Here is a 22922-nt window from a genome sequence, read left to right as displayed (position 1 = left end):
TTGCCATAATTGCATTTAGAGCCCATCTTAGGGGTGAGTAATAGGTAGTGAAAAAGCAGGTTTAGAACTGGCAAAGGCTTATTTTTCCAGGTGATATTTTTAGTTTTTCAAAATGTTACATTCAGGCAGCAGGGGCAGGCCTGAAGGCATGCTTTACATTGTCACTTTAGTGGTTACACAATAGATACTGCTATCCACTAGTGACATTTAACTTACAAGCCCTGGGTACACTGGGTACCATACACTAGGTACCTATAGGTAAGTTAAATTTGTCAACTTTTATTTTTAGGCAAGTCCATAATGTTTTTGGGGTGCCCATGTAGCAGGGTCCAAATGTACAAAGTGCAAAAACCATCAGCATCAGTTTAAAAAATATGGAGGGGTTCATGAAAAAGAGGCATTTTCTTACACTCTCCAAAAAAATCCAACCTGTTTTATCCAGACGTGGATTGATTCCGGTATTGTAAACCGGATCAGATTGTGGATAATGTCAGATCTGTAGGTTTCATTCTCTACAACAGATTTAACCTGCGAGTAGAAATCTTTGCTATGGCGACTAGCATTTTTTACCAACACACATTAGCTTTAGGTATCATGCTGTCTATTCTTGAGCAAGAGACAAGGGTTTGTGATGCACAAAATTGTACCATATTGTTCCTGCTTTTATAAGACTATAATGGTTTCCCATTGGCACCGTTTTAGCAACTTTCTGCAAAATACAGCACAGTTTTAGATCCCCTAAACCATCTGGCCAAGCACAGGCTCAAAGCCAACTTAGCAACTTGGGAGAAGAAACCTGGTGATTGTAACCAGCAAACCACCTCTGCACAATATGAAGATGGTGCATTCTGTGCAGCAATCAGTCCTGTGAGACTACAGGATTTTGTATTTGTTAGTGAGTTATGTAAACTTCTTTCACCATGGATGGGCACACACAAGATTCCACACTATATATGGAAAGACGTAATTAAAATCAATGCTCTAATCTAGTGAGTACAATATCTATAGATGTAACTATGAAAACAAACATCATAGCGGCTATAAAAGCAATTAATAAGCAAATGATTAAAAAGAATAAACATTGTGGTTATGATTTAGTTATTTGTTGCATTGATTGATTGAACCACTCTTTGTTCACCAACCTCTCTGTTCTAGCCCTAGCTAAGCTTTCTTTGGATCCATAATAACTGTGTTTTGTTAAATGGCCTCTAGCTTACATACGATAGGTTGAAAAACAAGCCTATAGATCTGCTCTTTAAGACGGTTGCTGTTAGAAATGGGATCTCTAGTTGGGAGAGGTATGCCCCCTGTCCAAGTAAGGACCAACACTCTAGTCAGATACACACCCTAAATTAACCTGTGCTCACCCTCTGTTAGCTCTGCACAGAACAGTCAGGATTGACTTAAGAGGCAATGTGTAAAGTATTTGTGCATCACTTAATACAGTTAAACAGTGAAAAATACCACCCAAAAAATCCACATCAGGTTAGAAAAATAGAGCTTAATTTAATGAACAAATACATCAAATCGCCAAAAATCCAATAAGTAAAACAGGAGTTATGAATTTTTAAAGGATAACTAGAAATATAGTGCTTTGAGTCATAAAGCACCAACCGGGTCCATCTGGTCATGCTAGACCGGGTCGTATCTGAAAAGTCGAGCCGACCGCGATGGAGAGCGGATTGGATACAAAGGCCACGCAGGCTTCCCTTAAACAGTACCTTCACAGAGAAAAGAGTTGACGTCAAGAAGCAACTGCGAGGATCGGAGGCGGTGATGCATGGTCGTCGATTCAAAAGATTGTGAGTGATGCGTTGGTTATGAGTTGCGTAGCCAGGTCCTATGACGTCATCGAGCTCTGGGCGATGAAGGCAATGTGTCGTCATTGAACCTCAAAGTCAGGTCCCATATCGTTGAGCTCCGAGCGCTGAAGGCACTGTATCATCCAGAAGTGCACAGAGTTGGTGGTGTGAGGGGTCCAGTACTTATACCCAGTTGATCCTTTGAAGTGGGGTGGACTTTAAAGAGAGGACTGTGAAGTACGCAAGGACTCTGCCCTTCCTGCCCTGGCTCCAGACTCACTACAGGGGGGTATGCAGCTGTTTGTGTGGGGACAGGCGCAGCCCTATTCAGGTGCAAGTGTCCCTAGGCTTGACAGAGTTCGGGATTAATCCAGCCACTATCACTTGTTTTTCTGTCAAGGCTGTGAAGATCCTTTTTTGGGGATCATGAGGAGAGGGAACTGTTCTACATAGCAAATACAGGCTCACAAATAGACAGATTCATAGAGCTTAAACCAACTTCCCTATTCGAGCAATACATGGAGGATATTGACCCAACCTTTGCTAAAGCCCTCTACCTAATATTCAGGCTTGCCACCTTACCAGTAGCTACCTTCACTGGCTAGTTATAAGGTCCAAAGAACAGGAGCAAGTTATGCCCAGTGTGTAGTGAAGCAGAAGAAACTGTAGAACATCTCCTATTCTTCTGTGCGAGGTACTCTGCGCAGCGTGAACACATGGATCATCCCTCTGTGCATACCCTGGACATGCGCCAACACCAGATCTCACTAAGAATTTGCAGATCAGACACCACATCCTACATAGTTTTTTCTATAGCTAAATTCTTAAAGTGCATTGGGCCCATTCAAGTCAAGACCATATCCTCATTGCCCTCTTCAAAGTTATTGTGATTGATGCTCCCAAACATATTTAATGTGGACAATGATGGACAAGCGTAACACTTGTTGTAGCAGTTGTGCTAATGCTTAGCTGCTCATCTAAGTGCATCCTATTAGCATTCCCGCTTTGAGTTTGTACTATGATTTCACAGGGAAGAAGAATCTGATCCTTGATCTTTTATTATAGTTTTATTAAAGGGCGCCTGAGTTTAATGATTAATCTTTCTTACCATGATTGTTCATATCAAAGCTTTTATTATACATACTCTGTGTATTTTTTATTGGCCGTCTGAAAGTTTTGTTGAATTTTATGTATAAATTGATGCTATTTGGCGTGAACTAAGAATTTCTAACGCTTGGCATATTGTGTTTGTGTACAGATTGAAATTACATATGCATACGCCCTGTTTGAAAATGCCAATTGTTTACATCGTGCTTTTAGTATCTTTGACCAAAATAAAGTGTTTTTTATGAGGTGCAAATGTGAGCATCTCCCTCTCTTACAGCCCATGAAGACCCATCAGCTTGGTGATGGGCCATCAGGATGTGAATGGCACACCTCAGCTTCCTATGTGTGTGACTGGCTAGAGGCAATGCACAAAGTTCAGCTGTCACCCACCCCAGACTTGTATTTAGTGAGTGGCAAAGGCACAGAATGGTTAACGTAAGAAAATGCCAACTTTCTAAAAGTGGCAAATCTGACTTCACCATAAGTTGTGATTTTAAATTCGAAATATCCATCTTGTCACAATTGTAAATGTTACAGATGTGATCAGGTAATCCCAATGTTACCTTATGGGAAAGATCGGGTTTTTCACTACCTTGACATGTAAATCTTGGGAGAGGATCTGGCCTAAGGGCTAGATCCGTCGACCGCAAAGCTGGGGAACCAGGTTCGAGTCTTGGCAAGGAAGCTCAACATCCTGTGATTCTGGGCAAATCACGTAATCTCCTGGTGCCCAACAAATAATGAAAGTGTCCATCTGTAATGCAACTGGTGCTCATGTAAAGTGCTCTGATACCTTCAGGTCTAGTTTGCGCTATAATAAACTCCCCCCCCAAAAAAACTTAAAAGTACATGTCCATCATTTTAAATACCCTGCACTCAGCCTTGGGGCTTTCTAGGGCCTACCTTAGGGGGGGGGGGGCTTATATGTATTAAAAAGGGAGGTTTGGGGCCTGGCAAGTGGGTTAACTTGCCAGGTCGAAATGGCAGTTTAAACTGTACACACAGGCTCTGCAATAGCAGGCCTGAGACAGGTTTAACCCCTTCAGCGCGGCGCGGATTTCCGCGCCACGCTGAAGGTTCCGTGCGCGGGCGGGGCCATGACGGAACGGTTCCGTCATGCGCACAGCGCAACCGACGTGCATGACGGAACCGTTCCGTCATGCGCGTCGAACGGGTTAAAGGGCTACTGGAGTGGGTGGCACAATCAGTGCTGCATGCCCACCCTTAGCAGTTAATGTACAGGCCCTGGGCACATGTTGTGTGATTTACTAGGGACTTACAAGTAAATTAAGTATTCCAATTGGGGATATACCAATGTTACCATGTTTTAGGGAAAGAGCACATGCAGCAGTGGTAATGTGCCCAGAATCCTAAAACGGGTTAATAATGAAGTCAGCCACACAGAAGGTCAAAAGGCAAAAAGTCAGGGAGAACCCTGCCAAGGAAGCCAGGACTAACAGTCGCTGTCTATCCCTGTCTGTAGATTTTGCATTCCCAAGTGAACTGATAGCCAATACCCTTCACTAGTATGTTTGCAGCTCATCTCACACAAATCAATCTCCCATTAAGAACGCTGAAGATTCTTCTCCGCCAAATACTTGCCTGTACCAGGATTACATACACTTTCCTGATTATTTGGAAAAGGGTGTATCTCATGATAAATGAGGTAGAATACAAGAATTTATAGATGAATCTTGTCGCATATTCACAAAATTCAATCTGATATACTAAAATAGATGAATGCATATTAATGAATAATTGATGTATCAAACTACAGCAGGGCAAATGCTGTATAGTGCATGTGTGCATTTAATACTAAAGCACACGTTTACAAATGAAAAATGTGCACTCATGAATATAATGAGTGCAAAAATGCAATCGGGCACTTAAACAGAAAAACACAAATATTGCATCACCATTGAAGCTCGAGTGGAATTTAAGACGGCCGGCATCACAAATAACACAGTACAAATGTCTATACATTCCAATGAGGCTGAGAAATTGAAAATATTTGGCTGTAAATGAGGGTTTTGAAATGTAGAATCTTTTTCCTTGTGCTTTTTACATTTAAAAAAACTACAATTCATAAAGCAATCTTTCTGTGGAAGTGCCACAAGAATTTCGAAATTCACGTCCTCCATTTCTCCATATAATTCCCTGTCTTGCTACTTTTTTAAAAGGAGCTTTAAATTCTCCTGTTGCAAAGACATGTTGGTCAAGACTTAGAATAATATATACTCCACTAATATCCAAGCTGTATCTGTCGCTCATCTGCAGTTTGGCCCCATGTGAGAGCTCAACACTTTGGTAGCCCAACCTTCTCACTGCTTTCTGAGTACCCCCGTCTTCTCTTTACACTTTGAAAATCTTACTTTAGTTCCACTCTGGCTTATCTTGTTCTATTTCAAGGTACTTTATCTTTTCTGACCTTCTGTACCTCTCACTCATATCATCCAGAACGTCTCTCACTTGCTGCCCACTAGTCCATTTGTCGGTCATGGACTCATTGAATTATGCATGAGCCAGTATTTGATGCCTTTTCTCTCCCTGTTCTACTGATCCTACTACCTGGTCCTATGCATCCGTGCTTTTCTTCTTGACATGCTTAGTTGTCCTACCGTAGTTCCTATTTGGCTGGTCATCTATTGTGTGCTTGTTTTCTAGTGATGGTTGGTTTTACTCATGTGTTGGATGTACAATATGTTGTTTAGTATACGCTGTTATTAGCATCTGTGGCCTTTTTTTGTTCCTTTTTATTCTGCTCTAATGTCCCTGGTCAAAGTTTTTACTACAGGAAATGGCACAAACATAATAGCTGACAATCTGAGCTTGCATAATGGCCAGAAGGACCGCCATCCCACGCAGGTCAACTTTTTCTTAACAGTGGCTCACTGTCCTCTGTAAATAAACTAGCACCAGAATAGCAACAATCTTACAAGTATTTTGGAATGTCCCTGACCACCAAGTCTAGATACCAGTCCATCCTTTCTTTGAAGTTTTCTTTAGCCTTTGCAAAAGCTATTATAGCAAAAACCTTGTATAGTGTTTAAACCCTCGATGATTAACTTTACTTTTCATTCAGCTGCCACATCCCCAACACTATTTTATTTTCTGATTGATACAGACTTTCAAGTACTAAGGTAAAGAAGCAAAATTCTCTCATAAATGGGCCTAACTACAAGTGAACAGAGGGAGTTAACACAATTAGTTCTACAATGTGCTAAACATTGACTTTGTGGTTTCATATTAGTTGGAGACTGGGGGAGAGTTGGGTGCCATGAAAGGACACATGTAAATTGTATTTCATGTATTTCTGCATGGCCACTACTTTCCTTACTACAGTTCACAGGTCTTGCTGTGGGTTGTACTACTTCGGAAAGGCAATGGCAGATGCCCAGGACCACCATGTCTGAGTCTTGTGCTGCACTTAAAGTCTGGTAGGAGGAGATCATATGTTATTTTAGTACCTCCTTGCAAATCATGTTTAGTTTCCCTTGAGAGATGATCAATAAATAAGTCCAAAAACTGTTTTGTAACTACTAAGGAGGATGAAGGAGCTGGAGGGCCCATGGAAGAACCAGAGGTCTGGCACAATATCTTACTAATGGGTGAAATTTTAAGGAAATCGAAAATGAAAGGAAACATTTTAAAGGAATGATAATTTTAAGGGGAAATCTAAAATTACATTAAACTTTGGTACAGATCAGAACTACTGTGTGGTTTTTGGTTTCAGGGATGGGTAATGTTTAGGGTAATGAGTGGTTTAAGGGGTGAGGAATAATTGGTGCTAGGACATAGGCAGGGGTTTTTAGGGTTCATAGCTGGGTAGAGTGTAGGGGTGGTGAGGTTTTTTTAGGGTTCAGGCATGCATGATATTTAGATCTGTGAGCTATTTTTAGGTTTTGGGATGGGTAGAGTGTAAGGGTGTTGAGAGGTTTTAGGGTTCATGGATTGTTGAAGTTTAGGGTTGGTGAGGGTTTGTAAGGTTCAATTATGGGTACCGGCTGGGCCGTAAAAAGTTTTTAGGGTTTGGGGTGGTTTGGAGTTTAGGGTGGTGAGTGGTTTTAAATGATTCAACGATGGGTGCAGTTTAGATGTAGAAAGCGTTTATAAGGTCCAGGGATGAGTAGTTTAGGGTGACGAGGAGTTCTTATGGGCCATGGTCGGCAGGTGTTTAAAGGAAGCAATGGTTTTTTAGGGTTCAGGGATTACTGGAGTTTGGGAGTGCTGAGTTGTTTTAAGTGGTGTAGGATGAGTGGGGTTATGCGTAGGAAGGGTTTTTTTAGTGTTCAGGAATGGATGGAGTTAGGGGTAGTCAGTGATTTTATGATTCAGGATGGTGGATTTTAGTGGTAGAAAGGCTTCAGGGATGAGTGTAGTTCAGGTATGTTGAGGGGCTTTGGGTCCAGGGATTATTGGTGTTTAGGGATTGTGAGAGGTCAGCGGTGGATGCTGTTTATAGGTGTGTTTATGGGTGGTGATGGGTCAGCGAATTAACAGTATTCGAAGTAATTGTCTAACATTATAAAAGATATAAATATGAAATAATGTCAACTACCGTAAGGTATCCAGAACCATCAAGCTCAAAATAACACTTACGCTGCGTACTCCGCTGAATGTGGAAAGGAGGCAACTCCTCTTTGTTAATTAACCCTCAAACACCCTATTGGTGTCATGCTTCAGCATCGAGTTCACCCTGACCGTATTTCAGGGAGCACTTAGGAGATGCAGGCCAGGGAGTCTAAAGATAAAAATCCTACTGCGTTCCCCAGGTATGCCTTCATTTGCCGGGATGTAGCAGATATTAAAAATATATAAAAATACGGGTCTTTTTTGGAGGTAATGGTCCTATGACCCTAAGAATATGACAACATGTTTCAGCCCTTGTAAGCAGCCTGCTCGATCCTGGGCTTTCTTCAGGGCAAAACAAAAATTCCCTCCCTGGTGTCAGTTGAGGGTTTTTCCTATATATTTGTGTTGACGGAACAGAAAACTGTTCTTTCGTGAAAAATATGCAGGGTATACTTATCTCTTCATCTGAAATAAATGCAAAAATTCCACCTGTAAGAAAAAGTGTGAGGAAACAAAAGACAAGTACTCCCAACATCCGTGGTGTGCTTTCATTCCCATCACTCTGTGATCTGAGATCATGTAAATGAGCTGATCTTGGGTTTACTTAACCCCACCTTGCCATTTGGCAGTATGCGTTTATTTTTAGCATTCAACTGTCACTCGTAAACCGTGAGTACCTTATCCCAAGTTAATACATACACGCACTCCAAAAGTTAATAACCTCTGTCTGATTGTTTCAGTGGACCATACACATACATATATGCACACACCATAAATCACCCTGTTCACATATTACCCATCATCATTTCTGTTAGCGGTATATCGGGGTGTGCCCTTACCCGATTGTGGTGGAAAAAACGTTTCTCACGGAGCACGGGAAGGGTGTAGCCTGGTAGTCAAACGCTGTTGAAAGTGACATGCTAGAGCATTAGAACAACATGCCCCTGTTATTAGATGGATATTATTACCTCGGTTCTGTAGGATCACCCTCCAGCGGGACTTACTGCTCCAAAGTTCCTGCCCCTCTGACAACATGTTCGGCTCCTGCATCTCCCGGCATTGGCGTTTTCCATGCCCGGAGTGCCACTTTAAATAAAGAGGCTTTGCCGTGTCAGCGTACTCAGAGGGGTGTGGTTACAGCACGGACGCCCGTGTTTGGCATCATTTCCTGTGTGTGTCCCCTGCTGAAACTACACATCTGACTAGGATCATAGTTTTGGTAGTTTTCTGCGAATCTAACATCGTTTTTGCAATCAGGCATTAGGATACTACGTAGCCCTATTGGATAATACGGCTACTATATAGCAAATAAAGGATGGTATTTACTCATATGACTGCGCTGACATATACCATGAATGGTCATATGTTTGGCTCAGTTGGATATTTATCTGCATAAATATTTTTCAGGGCTGTCGTGTAAAAGTAGGTTAATTCTTGATCCATGTGAAATTTGAACTACAAAACCCGCTTGTCTCATGGGATTTGTAGTTAACTGTGTATTTGGCCTCATGTTACGATAAGGCGTACCGGGTGGTATGGCTGAATAATATCCAGTATACCATGGACTTTTTGATATCACTATGCTGAACCGTCCTTAACATAATTGTTAGTAGGGCAAAGTTGGAACCTATTCATATGAATATCTACAGGTTTGCCGTCTCGCCTCATTCCCAATGCGGGAGATAGTTGGTCGCATTTCCTGTAGGAGTAGGTATGCAGCTATGAGAGTTATGTCATTCTATCTTCTGCTCAGTGTGTTCCATGGAATGGAATCATTCAAACCCCGATGGTCGGTTTTTAGTTTGTAGACCCACCGTTGTTCCTTTTACAAAAGTCTCTTAGAGATGTTAGGTCCATCTTTGACTCTTTCAATTATGGTCCATTCAAGTTCACTATCCATGTGTTTTTTTTCTACGTAGTGGGCTGTCAGTTTGGTTGCTGTGATTGCTCGTCTGATTGTACTTCTGTGTTATCCAATGCGCAATTTGACTTTTCGGTTCGTCATTCCGATGTACTTGGATTTACACAGGCATGTGATCATAAAGACCACATTGGAAGTTTTACGGGTCGTGTGATCTCTTTGTTCCAAATCATATCTCACGCCTAAGTTGATGCTTGTAGTGTGTTTAGTAAAGGGACATACAACACAGATTCCACATGGGAAATGTCCTTTTACATGAGGATGGTTCCACAGTGTGAGTTGTTTGTTCCGTTTGGGATCCCAACTATCCGTGTGTACAAGGGAGTTCCTTATGCTCTTGTTACGCCTGAATGAGAGCATGGGTTTCTAAGACGTTAATTTATTAGAAGTCAGAATTCGCCAGTTTTTATTGCTAATCTTCTTGATGTTGTTAGAAGACGAATTGTGAGTAGTCACACATATAAGTGTCTTGGTTTCTGCTTCAGTATTTGTTTCCAACAGAGCCTCAGACGGTGTATTCCGCGATCTTTTACAAGCTTGCTCGATCACTTTTTTAGGGTAGCCCTTCTCTTTCAACTTTTTTGTGAGGTTTACGGCTTCCTTGTTTTGTTATAGCTCTCCAGATCGGAACAGTTCCTCCGCATCCTCAGATATTGTCCAACAGGGAGGTTTTCCCTTAGCAATTGGAGGGGTGCACTGTCAAAGTGCAGTAAACTGTTGCGGTCAGTGGGTTTTGTGTAGAGTGAGCTCTCCAATCTCCCATTTGTAGGCAAGATGTTAATGTCCAGAAAAGAGACCATTGTGCTGTTGAAGGACATAGTGAATTTCAGAAAGGGGTCTATGCTGTTAATCCAAGTGCCGAACTCAGCTGTGCCTTCTTGATTCCCATGCCTAATTACGAAAATGTCGTCAATGTATCTCAGCCATTTTCGTATCCTTCCAGTGAAGGGGTTGTTGGACCAGATGTTTTCATCCTCCAGATGGCTCATGTATAAGCATGCACTTCTAGGGGTAAAAGTACTGCCCATGGAGGTAACGTGTACTTGCAGGTATAGTTGGTCTTCAAACCTGAAGAAGTTCTCCTTAAGGGCAATACGCATGAGGTCAATGATGAAAGTAACTTTACAGCGCCCACTCCAATCCAACCAACTCCCCTTGCCTGTTGAATACACAGTTATACACTCTCTTTTCCTGTGTTACATCATTCACAAAACATTGTTCCTCATCAAGATGGTGGAACAATTAGGAATTGGATGTTCCATCAACACAAATATATAGGAAAAACCCTTAGCTGACACCAGGGAGGGAATTATTTCCCTGAAGAAAGTCCAGGACCGAGCAGGCCCCTTACAAGGGCTGAGATAGCACCAGGCTGCCCGGAATCTGGAGAGTAGGAGGAGGAGAAGCCCGAGAGGTGAAAAGGCCTGGGCTGGTGCTATAAACCAATTGACCCATCTCCTGCTGAGTGATTAAAGATCCAGACTCCCAATATCAAAGGGAGAGAGGTGACACCGGGAGGGAGACACCCAGAACTGATTTAAGGAGGGGTTAGGGACTTCAAAGACGTTAAAGGGTATAACTATGAGAGCTGAAACACCCTGAACGTTGGAATGAAGCAGATATGGATTGAGACTGAAAAGGCTTGGACCCATTCTGTGGTCAAGAGGAACCACTGCTAAAGAAGAAACAACTGAATAGACTGTGGTGGACCAATCCTTGCTTCGTGATCTGGGGCTGGTCTGCAGTTTGCTGTTCTAACTAAGGAAGAGGTTGTTGGGACTGTGCTTTAAGGCGCTGGGTTCCCCTGCTTTGTGCTGTGTCTTGAAACCCCAAGGGCCCAAGGTCAGCTGGCTCCCTGTTTGGAAATACAGGATCATAAAAGTTTCCGCAGAAGTCCCAAGCAATGTAGTGCGTGCGTGCTTTGTGCCACTTGAGACCCTCAGAAGTTGTGCCTTGTGATCGTGGTCACGCAGGAGTAAGCTAAGTTTGAGACGCACACTGTGCGTGTCGTGGTGCAGGCCAAGGCATTGGTGAGGAGCGTCTGGTCGTGGTGAGCACAGGGAGAAAAAGCGACGCTCGGACGCACAAGGGTGCGTGTCGTGGTGCATCCCGGGTGCTAGTGAAGAGCGCCTGGGCCTCGTGTGCACCAAAGGAAAGAGCGAGACTCGGACGCACAGTGTGCGTGTCATGGTGCAGCCCGGGTGTTGGTAAGGAGCGCCTGGGCCTCGTAGGCACCAAATGAAGAAGTGAGTCTCCGAAGTGCCAAGTTGTGTTTTGTGGTGCAGCTAGGGCGTTAGGGAAGAGCGCCTGGACATCGTGTGCACCGGAGAAGAGGCGAGGCTCGACCACGCAGGGTGTGTGTTGAGGTGCAAGCGGAGCGTTGGTGAAGAGCGCTGGATCATCACGAGCACCAGAGAAGATGCAAGTTTCAGACGCGCGGTGTGTGTGTCGAAGTGCAACCTGAGGTGCTGGTGAGGAGTGCTGGGTTAGGTCGTGCATCAAACTGAAGTAAAGTTTCCACAGTGCTGAGGGCGGGTCTCGGTGTGGACTGAGACTGCCGGAGTGAGGGCCAAGTCATCGGGGCCTTGGAGTCCATCAGTAGTGGCCTGGACCGGCAGCCACGGAAGAGATGAGCCGCCGGCCTGAGTCCACCAAAGCCTGTGATGGAGTTCTGGATCAAGGCCCAATTCACTGACATCAGGGAGGAGAGTGGGATTGCGCCCTCCCAGGTAACGTGGATCAACCCCTGGGGTGGGGTGCGGGCCCAGAGGGACACTCTCTCGGCCTCCCGCTCAGTCAGCTGTGTGAGCCATTGCTTCAGCTCGGATCCCTGGGGCCGGGGTGGGAAGCAGTACTTTGTGTATCATCATTTGATCCATAAGGGAGGCACTGTTACTGGAGCACGTAAAAGTGTTGTATTACACTTTGTATTATTGCTGCTAACGAACTATTGAACTGTCGTATGACGCCTGACCTCATTTGTGCCTAACGAACTTTATGCTTGGTGCGCTACGCACTGCATTATTTCTCCCTTGCATATTATGTGATTGTAACGTGGCGCATTGTATGATTTCATCAGTGCACAGTATCTGAGTATAACGTGGCGCAGTGTATTATTTCTTAAATTACACCGTACAGGATTGTAGCATGATGCATTGCTTTGTTTCTTCCTGGTACAGGGCATGCTGGTGATGATAAGCATTGCATTATTCCTTCAATTGCAAAGTACATAACTGTGGCGCCACGTATGGCATTATTTCTTTGTTGCACAGGATAAGGGAATATCGTTACGCATTGCAGTATTGTTTCCTTTTGCAACATGTGTGTTCCTAGCAATACGACTGGTCTAACCTTTTGGGAAACGGTTAGAGAAGAGCTTAACTGTTGGTTAGACGCAGTGGTTGGGATTAGAACCTACTAACCCAGCGGAAAGAATACTACCCGTCCTTATATGTTGATTTTGTATCGTGTGGTCGTATCGTATAATTTCTTATATAAAGATTATACTCATTTTATCAATACTCGTGTGGAGTCTATTTGTGATGACATCATGGGGTTATTGTGAGCGTGGTTGCACATACTGAACACTCGTGCCTAGGAGATAAGCCTGGCTGCTCGTGCCAAGCTACTAAGGGGCTGAGCAGGGCTATCTCAGACGGTGTCCTTACTTAGCCTGACGTTGAAGCGAGGGGTCGAGGGCGTACGCCTCCAGCATTTGGAGGCGTTGGTAAGCGAATTGGAATACGATGCTGAAATGGTGGGTCTTTATAAAGGCGATGGAGAAACGCTTTCTGTCCACCTCTACTTTTCCGGAGGAGGAGTTGCTTTTTTTCTCCTCCCCTCTCATTTTCTTCATTTGATGATGTGATATGATGTTTTTTCATTTTCTTTTTTCAAGGAGGTTTATCAGCTCTTCTACTTCTATGCTTACTTTAGTCATCCATCTAGTCTAAAGAGGAAGGAAATTGGGACGGAGGTCCAGAAGGAGTTGGCACTACTAGAGGAAAGCTGGGCACTTCAGCATTGCATAGTGCCGCTTCCAAGATTGGAAAGTTTAGAGGCACCTTCTGCTATTGGGGTGGGCAGAAGTTCTGGCTCATAAAAAAGCTGATATTTTTTAATCACTATAAAATCCTTATTTTTTTACACCATGCAAGGGTGTGAAACTTTGACATCAAATGTGGCAAGGGTTACCCTCCCCAGACCTAGCCAAACCAAGTATGGATGAGACGGGTGAACACTCCTTCACCCTGCTGGAGATGGTGCATTGTCCTACCTCCACTTGTTTCCCTCTGACGCACACTCGCTCCCTGTCCCGAAGCCTCTTCTAAGGCTGACACATTTTTCTTCTTCTTATGTGTTGAGAGTCTTAATATTAGGTGTCAAAGACATCAGCTCATTCATCGAGCATTTCACACCCCCACGAGAAAAGTATATATCAAAGAGCAGCTTTTGATGCTCACAATAGGGCCTGGCAATTAGTAAGAACATGAACAAATGTAGTTTTTTCTTCAATTTTTCCTATTTAAAATTGGTAAACGCAAATAGAAGAAATCGTGTTGTTTTCAGTCAAATGTGCTCTATTGCTGCCTTAGCTAATTGGATACAATTTAATAAATGAATTTTAATTTAAAAAGAGAAAGTAAATGTTGTCTTAAATCATTAAGTTTTCACATATTTAATATTTTTTTCTCATAAGAAAATTATATTACAAAATACATGTGCATGGAAATATTCTAGTGTTTATGGACATCGCAGTGTTTATGACTTAGCATATGTGAACATTTTGGGATATCTCTGGAGTAGACTAACAAAGCCTGAGAAAAAGGCTTGATCACTTTCAGTAAGTCTACATAAAATATAGAAATTTCTGCTGCATCCATTTCCAGGTCCAGATGGTTGAATAGAGGAAGTCAGGTGTCTTGTGGGTGATCTATATTTAGGTGGACAGCCCACCGTCCCTTCATGGGGATGGAGTAAAATACAGTTACAGTGGTTCCTGGAAATGCATTTTACTCTGAGCTACGGGGCTCCATCAGCAGGACGCAGTCCTGTAGCACAGAGTATTTCTTTTTTCTTTACAAAAAGAAAATCCTGAAATGGGATTTTCTTATTGTAAAGAAAAAATATAATGCTCCCCTCGCCAAGGGAGTCTTCTCCCATGGCGGGTGGAGCATTATTACAATTTTACTGTTCGTTACTGCCAGGTTTTAGTTGACAGTAAGAAACAGTAACAAGCATTGCTAAAAGCATTAGGTTTCGCCTATGTGCTTACTAATAAGCTGTTTCTTTTTGTAAGTTGTAGCTTGCTGAGTAGTTGTACAATATAAGTTACTGAAAGTCTGTTAAAGTGTTATGACTTGTTTATGTTCAGAAAAACAATATATTGTGCAGTTGCTAGTGGTATGGTGCAGGTAAGTAAAAGTAACATTTTGAACAAGCATTTGCAATGCAATAGGTCTGGCATTTGCAAGAGTTTGAGCTATTGGCATTGTAAATGACAATGCCTTTTAATAATGCATTTTGAAAACCTGCAAGTGGTGCATAAACACGCACGTTGTACTTCTAGTAGTTGCATACAAGAAGCAAGGCTGACAGTAACTTCGCCTCTTTTACTGCCAGCCTTGCTTCCCGTAAGCAACAACTAAGAACAAAGTGCGTATTTACAGGTTTTTAAAACAGATCAATCAAAGGCATTGTCATTTACAATGCATGCAGCTCAAACTGTGGCATTTCCAAGACCTATTGCATTGCAAATGCTTGTCTGACACTTTGGTTACAGCTGATTAAAATGTATTGTCCCAGTGGGGTTGGTTTCCTGCCAAAAAGGGTTTTGATCTGAACTTCTACTCTGTGCAAACAAAGAATAGAAAAAGCACGTGCTCAAACTTAGTGAAATCTTTCAAAGGGTTTTCTTGATTTCTCCCCAGTAATTGGGAAATTCATCAATTTACAATTAATCATACACCTCCTTTAATTACATTATCAGTCCTTTGCTAGCATCTGAAGTAGGTTCACTGGTAAAGTGTGGCAGACTAACAGTACAAGTACCAGAATGCAGCATTTAGACAGTGCTATATTTCAGAATCAAGTGTGGAATGGCCCGCTTTGCCTGGCCAGCGCTTTAAAGTTAAGCCGTTGCATTTGTGAATAGCTCATCCAGTCCGATATTTCTTTTGACATTTGGAATTTTATTGAAGATGTATTAAACAGAACTACAAATCCCGGTGTGCAACAAACAAATATCTGGGCAGGGTGCAACAGTAGAAATGCATTAAAAAAACAGTAGTGTGTGTGGGTGAAATCACCAGATGAAGACCCGTACCTAGGAATGCAATGCAATTTTTGCAAAGTTGTTGAGTTGCCCTACGATGGTATACGAGCCCTCTAGGTTTATATGAAGCAAACCTGTGTGCCTTTGACCATTAGTGTCCGACATTTTAGATGAATCTGGGAAGGGCTGATGAGAGCTCGTTGCCCCCCATGGATAGGAGACATTTTGCTGTTCTTCTAACCTGGAGATGGGCCACTTGTGCAGTCTGTAGAACCTGTTTGGTCCCCCCTGTTGGTGATCTAGGTGGAAGTTGCCTAAAGTTGACCCTCCTAGAAACAGTGCTTCTACATCAGGATAATGGAGATGCGATTCGGCCTAGTGCACGAAGCCAGGGCATTAAGATGGATCCAGGACAACAACATGAGATGCAGAAGAGAGGGCATGCTCTAGGGCAAGGTGGATGGTTAGGGCACCGCCAGCAGGAGGGCACCAAATTGCCACTCCAATTAGTGAAAGTGGCCCCAGAGCAACAAAATCCAACTTTGCTCAGGGGGCAAATAATCCTGAATAAGATCTGCTGATGCCACACACTACTGCTGGTGATTAAGCACCAAGAAGCCAGCTAAAGAATGTGTGCTTAATGGCTGAAATAGGGTAGTAAAGTCTAAGGTTGCCCAGAAGGGAGCAAATATCCCTGAATAAGTTGCATGGATGGGAAGGTGCAGTCTTCCCGAGAGACCGCGTGCAACAGTCAATATGAAGCTACATTCCAGAGTCTGCATGCATTCACTGCCAAGATTCCTTTGCTTAGAGTAAGCAACCAGGAGAGATTCCAGCTGACAAATTTGTGACAAACGTTTAAGGGCAGGTTGTTGGTGAAACCTCTATAAAGGAGAAATAAACATTTTAAAGTGAGAGAAAAAAATGTAAATAAGCTGAAAACAAACTCTCCCCACCGTGAGAAATTGTTGATTTGTATGCTAGAGCTCAAGTTCCAGTTGCTTTAATTTTAATTTGTAGTGAATTTACAATTCAGAGAAAGTACTGTAAAATGTAAATATCAGGAAAACCTACCCCCAAAAGCGTTCTTGGAGACATGTTCACATTTGGTGTCCATGAGCACTGTGATCTAAGCCTCAAACTGCTGCTTCTCTCCACACATTTAAAGCTGGTTTTACAGAACCCCAAAGAGCGTGCAATTAATCATGGCATCTGGGACACAAGAATGTAAGACTCGAGTTGAAACTGCCATATGCCATGACGTTCATACCAGACAACTAGTTGCTGCTTCCCAGCGCCATGACTCCGTGCTGAGAACCCAAACCTTCCACAGTTCCACCACTTCCAGGCTCCCGAACTCATACCACCGCCCGAAAGAAGTCCTCATAACCCCCATCACTTAAGTAACAAAAAAATCAACACTGCCAGGAAATGAAAATAGGAGGAGAGCGTAAGAAAAGTAAAAATGATTTGGAGAGCAGCAGCGTCTCTTTTTCCTGAGGGGCGGGGGGAAGGAAGCATCGGTGAAAGTAGGCGGCCGCCATTGACAACAACTGTGGCGTGCAGCTGGATAACAAAGTTTAATTTGAATAAAGAAATGATTTTGTGAGCCGCAAATTAGGAATGGCGCGCAATCCCCATTGTTCCAGCTGAAATGCGGCATGCTAGTGAGCATCAAAAGTAACACAAAAAATCAACACTGCCAGAAGATGAAAATAGGAGTAGAGCGTAAGAAAAGTAAAAAAGCAAACCCACCCGAGGAATGTTTGTGTTTGGAGGGTGGGGGAGGGCTGATAATGTGGGGGAGGGGGAGATTGCAGATGCCCTAGGCATGGAGGAAGCTATGTGTGAGCAGTGTTGGAGCGAGCAAACGTCATAGGGAGGGAGAGAATTAAATCTCACGCGGAGGATGTGAGAAGGGACGGAGTTTATGATGTTTAGAGAAAAAGTTGAGAAGAACGTCTTATGGAGCGAGCTAAAGAGAGCAGCCGGCCAGGTAGCCTAGAGTCGATCACTGTACAGGGAGTCTAGGTACGGACAAAACTAAGCATTGCATGAAAAGAGGAATGGGGGTACCGACATTCTGAAAATAAAGAGAGCAGGAAAGTTCGGTCTCAAAAAGTGAAAGGGGGAGGGGTAGCCTGAAGCCCGCAGCAGCGGGCGCCTTACGTAGAAAGTGCCCAGGTCATGACCACATTAAACAAATACATGCCGATTATACTTACGAGGTCCCAAAAACGAGACCTATTGGCTATGCCAATTCTTGTTTACAGTGGGCCAGTATCGATATCTCTGTGCGTGTCCTTGAACAGCACTAGTCATGTACCAGTACAACATGAGGAGGGTGCACCAGTAACGCATGGCAGCGATGTGAGACAACGCAGGCCCTAGCTGCTCTGGATACGTTCTGTAACCCGCTTTATTGTGCAGTGCAAGAAGTGGCCCAGGTCTGTCTACACTGCCACACAACCAACTCACTGACGGATGCTAGATTTCCAGGTTCACATACTGTTATCGCAGTCCTGCACCAAGTGAACTGCGCCCTGTTCACCTTAAGCTCCCACGGTTTGTCAGACGTTCTACAGAGCAGAGTCCAGCAGCACACAAAAGCGATTAACCATGCGATAACCAAGACCAGAACACTACAAAGTGGAAAGTAGCCAGGTGGAACCTGGAACGAGAGAGGGCTGGACAAAAAATAGACAACAGAGCAGGGGAGTACTTATTACTTTAGTAGGAAATAGTAACAAGATGACAAAACCCTCTGTGGGAGGGGCTGGGTGGCAAATGTCTGCGAGCGACATATTATTCCTTAACGATTCGGGTGACTAGGTTTCCCCGAAGAGTCCCAGATGTTGTTTTGCCTGTCACTGCATCCCAACAGTTTTCCCAGATCAAAATACATGTCTGTTTTGGGGAAGATTTAGGTGACCTTGAGCGCAGCAAGTAAAACCCTGCTTACATTTATATCTCAAGAGGACTTTCTCCATCCAGAGTGATAGGCAGGTGTCTTCCCTCTGGCCTTTCCGAGAAAAGTGGTATCAGTCGGCATGGACACGGGACTGCGTGGTCACTGCTCATAGAATCACTGTGTGCTCTTCATTTTACTAAAGCTTTATAAATGGGTTACCGTTTTGTTGCATGCGAAACAACCGTCATATTTCTAGACCAAGAACGGTCTTCTTTTAATAACAAAAAAAGTGGTTACCGACTTCAACACGCGTGTCGGAGGCGGCCCGCGCTCAAAAGGCACAAAGTAAACATTTTAAACGAAGGAAATGATTTCGCGAGCAGCAGCGTCTTTCTCCTGAGGGGCGTGGGGAAGGGAGCGGCGGTGAAAGTGGGTGGCTGCCATGAACAACAACTGTGGCATGCAGCTGGATAACAATAATTTGAATAAAGAAATGATTAAGGCGGCATGCTAGTGAGCATGAATAAGAAAACCAAACAAGCGCGGTCCTCTTCTATTAAACAAGCAAACAAAAAAAAAAAACGCCACACGACCGATGCGCCTTAACGTACACGATACAAAAACGCAAGCCTACACATGCAACCTTGTAAAAATTAAAAATTCACCACAAAACCTACGTGCCTCAAAATGCGAACAAAAAATGTAAACAAAAGTTAACGTGAAACATACAAAAACGCATGCAATAGTAAAGAGTTAACGTGAACAATAGAAGGATGCATGCAATAGTAAAAGAAACAAGACAAGCCCGGCGGAGCGTGGCGCGCGCCCTTGGCGGGGTCGGGGGAGCGCATTCCAGGTGGGGGAGCGGACCCTTTGAAGTGCGCTGCCAAATGTATTGCATGGCGGCACGATGCGCGTGATTGTGCGCGTGCTAGCCATGCAATCTGATTTTTGGGAGCACTTTTAAAAGCCCCTTACAATAGTCTTGCTTTGCGATCGCTTACGCGATAGCAAGGCGAGACCTAAAAAGGAGGGACAAAGAGGCAGGATCGGCCACTAGTAAGCAAGGATTTTTAAAGGACATTAAAACAAACAAATCAGGAGCAAAAAATGGCATTTGGCCCACGGAGATATATGTATACTAAAGTATACAAGAGGTCTCATGCTTACGCTGGACCTAAAAATGAAATGAAAGAGGGAAATAATAGAATCAATTCATGAAATAGCAATATTATGTGTTTAGAGGAGTTATGACAACTTTTGTCACCAGTGTCACTGCGCTTGCTGCACCATTCATATCATGATCCTAATGCCTGTAAGGTAACTGCACTTGTGACTGCTGGTTTAGTAGTAAAATATTGCAGAATTTGGTGTTTAGGGGGGTTCCTAGAGCTTTGGGCCCTGGTGTCACCGCACCTTCTTACAACTGAAATCATGACCCTAGTTCCTGCATGGTAACTGCACTTGTGACTGCTTATTTAGTAGGTAAATATAGCAATATTTGGTGTTTAGGGGAGTTCTGACAACTTTTGGTCATTGTGCCATTGCACCTGCAGCACCATTGAAATCATGGCACTAGTGCCTGCTAGATAACTGCACTTGTGACTGCCTGTTTAGTAGTAAAATTAAGTCATTTTCAGCGTTTAGCAGGGCCCCTAGAGCTTCTGGCCCTGGTGTAACTGCACCTGTTGCACCATCGAAATCAAGCCCCTGTTAACTGCAAGATAACTGCAATTGTGTCTGCCTGTATAGTAGTAAAATATAGCAATTTTAGGTGTTTAGAGGAATTCTGACAACTTTTAGCCCCGATTCCACTGCACCTGCTGCACCATTCAAATCATGACCCTGTTGTCTGCAAGGTAACTGCACTTAGGACTACATGTTTAGTAGTAAAATATATTAATATTAGGTGTTTAGTGGAGTTCCCAGGGCTTTTGGTTCTGGAGCTATTGCATCTGCTGCACCATTCAAATCATGACCCTATTGGCTGCTAGATAAATGAACTTGTGACTGTTTTGTTTAGTAACAAAATGTTGCAACAATCTGGGTTTAGTGGTATCCCTAGAGCTTTTAGACCCAGAGCCACTGAACCTGCTGCACCATTCAAATCATCTCCATTTTAACTGCAAGGTAACTGCAATTGTGACTGCCTGTTTTTTAGTCAAATATAGCAATATTATGTGTTTAGAGGAGTTCTGAAAACTGTTGAGCCCGGTGCCACTGCATCTGCTGCACCAATCAAATCAGGACCCTGTTGTTATGTTATGTTGCAATTTACAGAGCGCAACTGTTACCCAAGGGTGTCCTGGCACTGTGAGAAGTCCTAGAGACGCCCGCGGGAGAGAGACCATTCACGAGATTACGAAGAGAAAAGCCAAGTTTTTAAGGCCTTCCTAAAATAGAATAAGTTTGTTGTGGATCTAAGATGTAGCGGAAGGCCATTCCAGGCCTTCGCTGGGCAGGCCACAAAACTTCTACCAGCCTCCCCCCCCCCCCCGGCTAGCTTTGCAACCTCTGGGTACCAAAATCAGCTTTGCCTCTGTTGAGCTTAGCGGTCTTTTAGGTACATACCAAACAAATTGTTGTTTAAGGAACCCGGGCCGACTAAATGGAGTGCTTTGTGGACCAAGCACAGGGCTTTAAACTAAATCCGTTTTCTTATAGGCAACCAATGAAGCCTTTTAACCTCGGCCGAGATAGAGGCAAATTTTGGTGTACCTGTAATCAATCGAGCCGCTGCATTCTGAAGGATTTGTAGTTTGTACATGAGCCCCTCTTGCAGAGTGAGGTAGAGCCCATTCCAGTAGTCAAGCCTAGACAAGGCTAGGGTAGTGATGACTGTTTGTACACTGTCTTTGGGGAGGTATGGCATTATGTTCCTGCATTTTCGGAGAGTATAGGAGGTTGAGGATACCACCGCATTCACCTGGTCTTTAAAAGTGAGTTTATCATCAACCCAGACCCCCAGATTTTTTGCTTTTTTCTTGGGGGTGTGTAGGGGGCCCAGTGAGTCCGGCCACCATGCAGGAGTCCAAAAACTGGGGTCATTACCGAACAGCACCACTTCCGTTTTTCCGGAGTTAAGTTTAAGACAGTTCTGATACATCCAGCCGCCCATGGCTGACATGCACTCTTGGAGATGTGATGCTGTTCTCATCATTGACACTGGCAGTAATGACACCACAATTTGGGTGTCATCTGTGTAAGAGGTTAGGGAGAACCATAACGGGATATGACTTTGTCTGCTACAATTGTGAATGAATTGAAAAAAACACAAACAGCCTTGAAGAAGTCCCATGGGGACGAAATGCGTAGCGTCAGCGATGGCTATGAACAGTGTATTGTGTTTTTTATGAAAAAAATCTAATGAAGAAGTATCGTATAAAGGAATAAAAAAGGAAAACAATTTTTCACAAGAAGTCTGAAGACTCGATTCATTCATTTGGGAGATCATTTCATGTTTGATTATTATTCCAAATCTTGTACTGTATTACTTTCATTGTTATATTTTGACTTTTAGGTAGGTGCTGAGCTACTGTGTACCCTGCACTACATTATTATACCTGCGTCAGGTATAATGTATGCAGGGTGGCCGTTTCCACGTAAGTAAGCCTCGTAGAAGTGACGTAGTGAAATCTGCGAGATTTCACTGTGCCACTTCTCAGGTGCAAAGTCATATCCCGTTATGTCCAATAAAATACTGCAAATCCAATTCTTATATCTCTGATCTAATTGCACAGACCCGGACTTCAGACCACGTGCATCTTTGTCCTTGTTTTAATGTGGAGCTACCATACCCCTCAGACTAATCAGCACACATAAATTACAAAGGTGGTGCTTTTTAATATAAGAATTGGATTTGCAGTATTTTATTGGACATAACGGGATATGACTTTGTCTGCTACAATTGTGAATGAATTGAAAAAAACACAAACAGCCTTGAAGAAGTCCCATGGGGACGAAATGCGTAGCGTCGGCTATGGCTATGAACAGTGTATTGTGTTTTTTATGAAAAAAATCTAATGAAGAAGTATCGTGTAAAGGAATAAAAAAGGAAAACAATTTTTCATAAGAAGTCTGAAGACTAGATTCATTCATTTGGGAGATCATTTCATGTTTGATTATTATTCCAGATCTTGTACTGTATTACTTTCATTGTTATATTTTGACTTTTAGGTAGGTGCTGAGCTACTGTGTACCCTGCACTACATTATTATACCTGCGTCAGGTATAATGTATGCAGGGTGGCCGTTTCCACGTAAGTAAGCCTCGTAGAAGTGACGTAGTGAAATCTGCGAGATTTCACTGTGCCACTTCTCGGGTGCAAATGCATCA

Source organism: Triturus cristatus, chromosome 7 (genome assembly GCF_964204655.1).
Source record: "Triturus cristatus chromosome 7, aTriCri1.1, whole genome shotgun sequence".
Classification (NCBI taxonomy): domain Eukaryota; kingdom Metazoa; phylum Chordata; class Amphibia; order Caudata; family Salamandridae; genus Triturus; species Triturus cristatus.
This window is presented reverse-complemented; position numbering follows the sequence as displayed.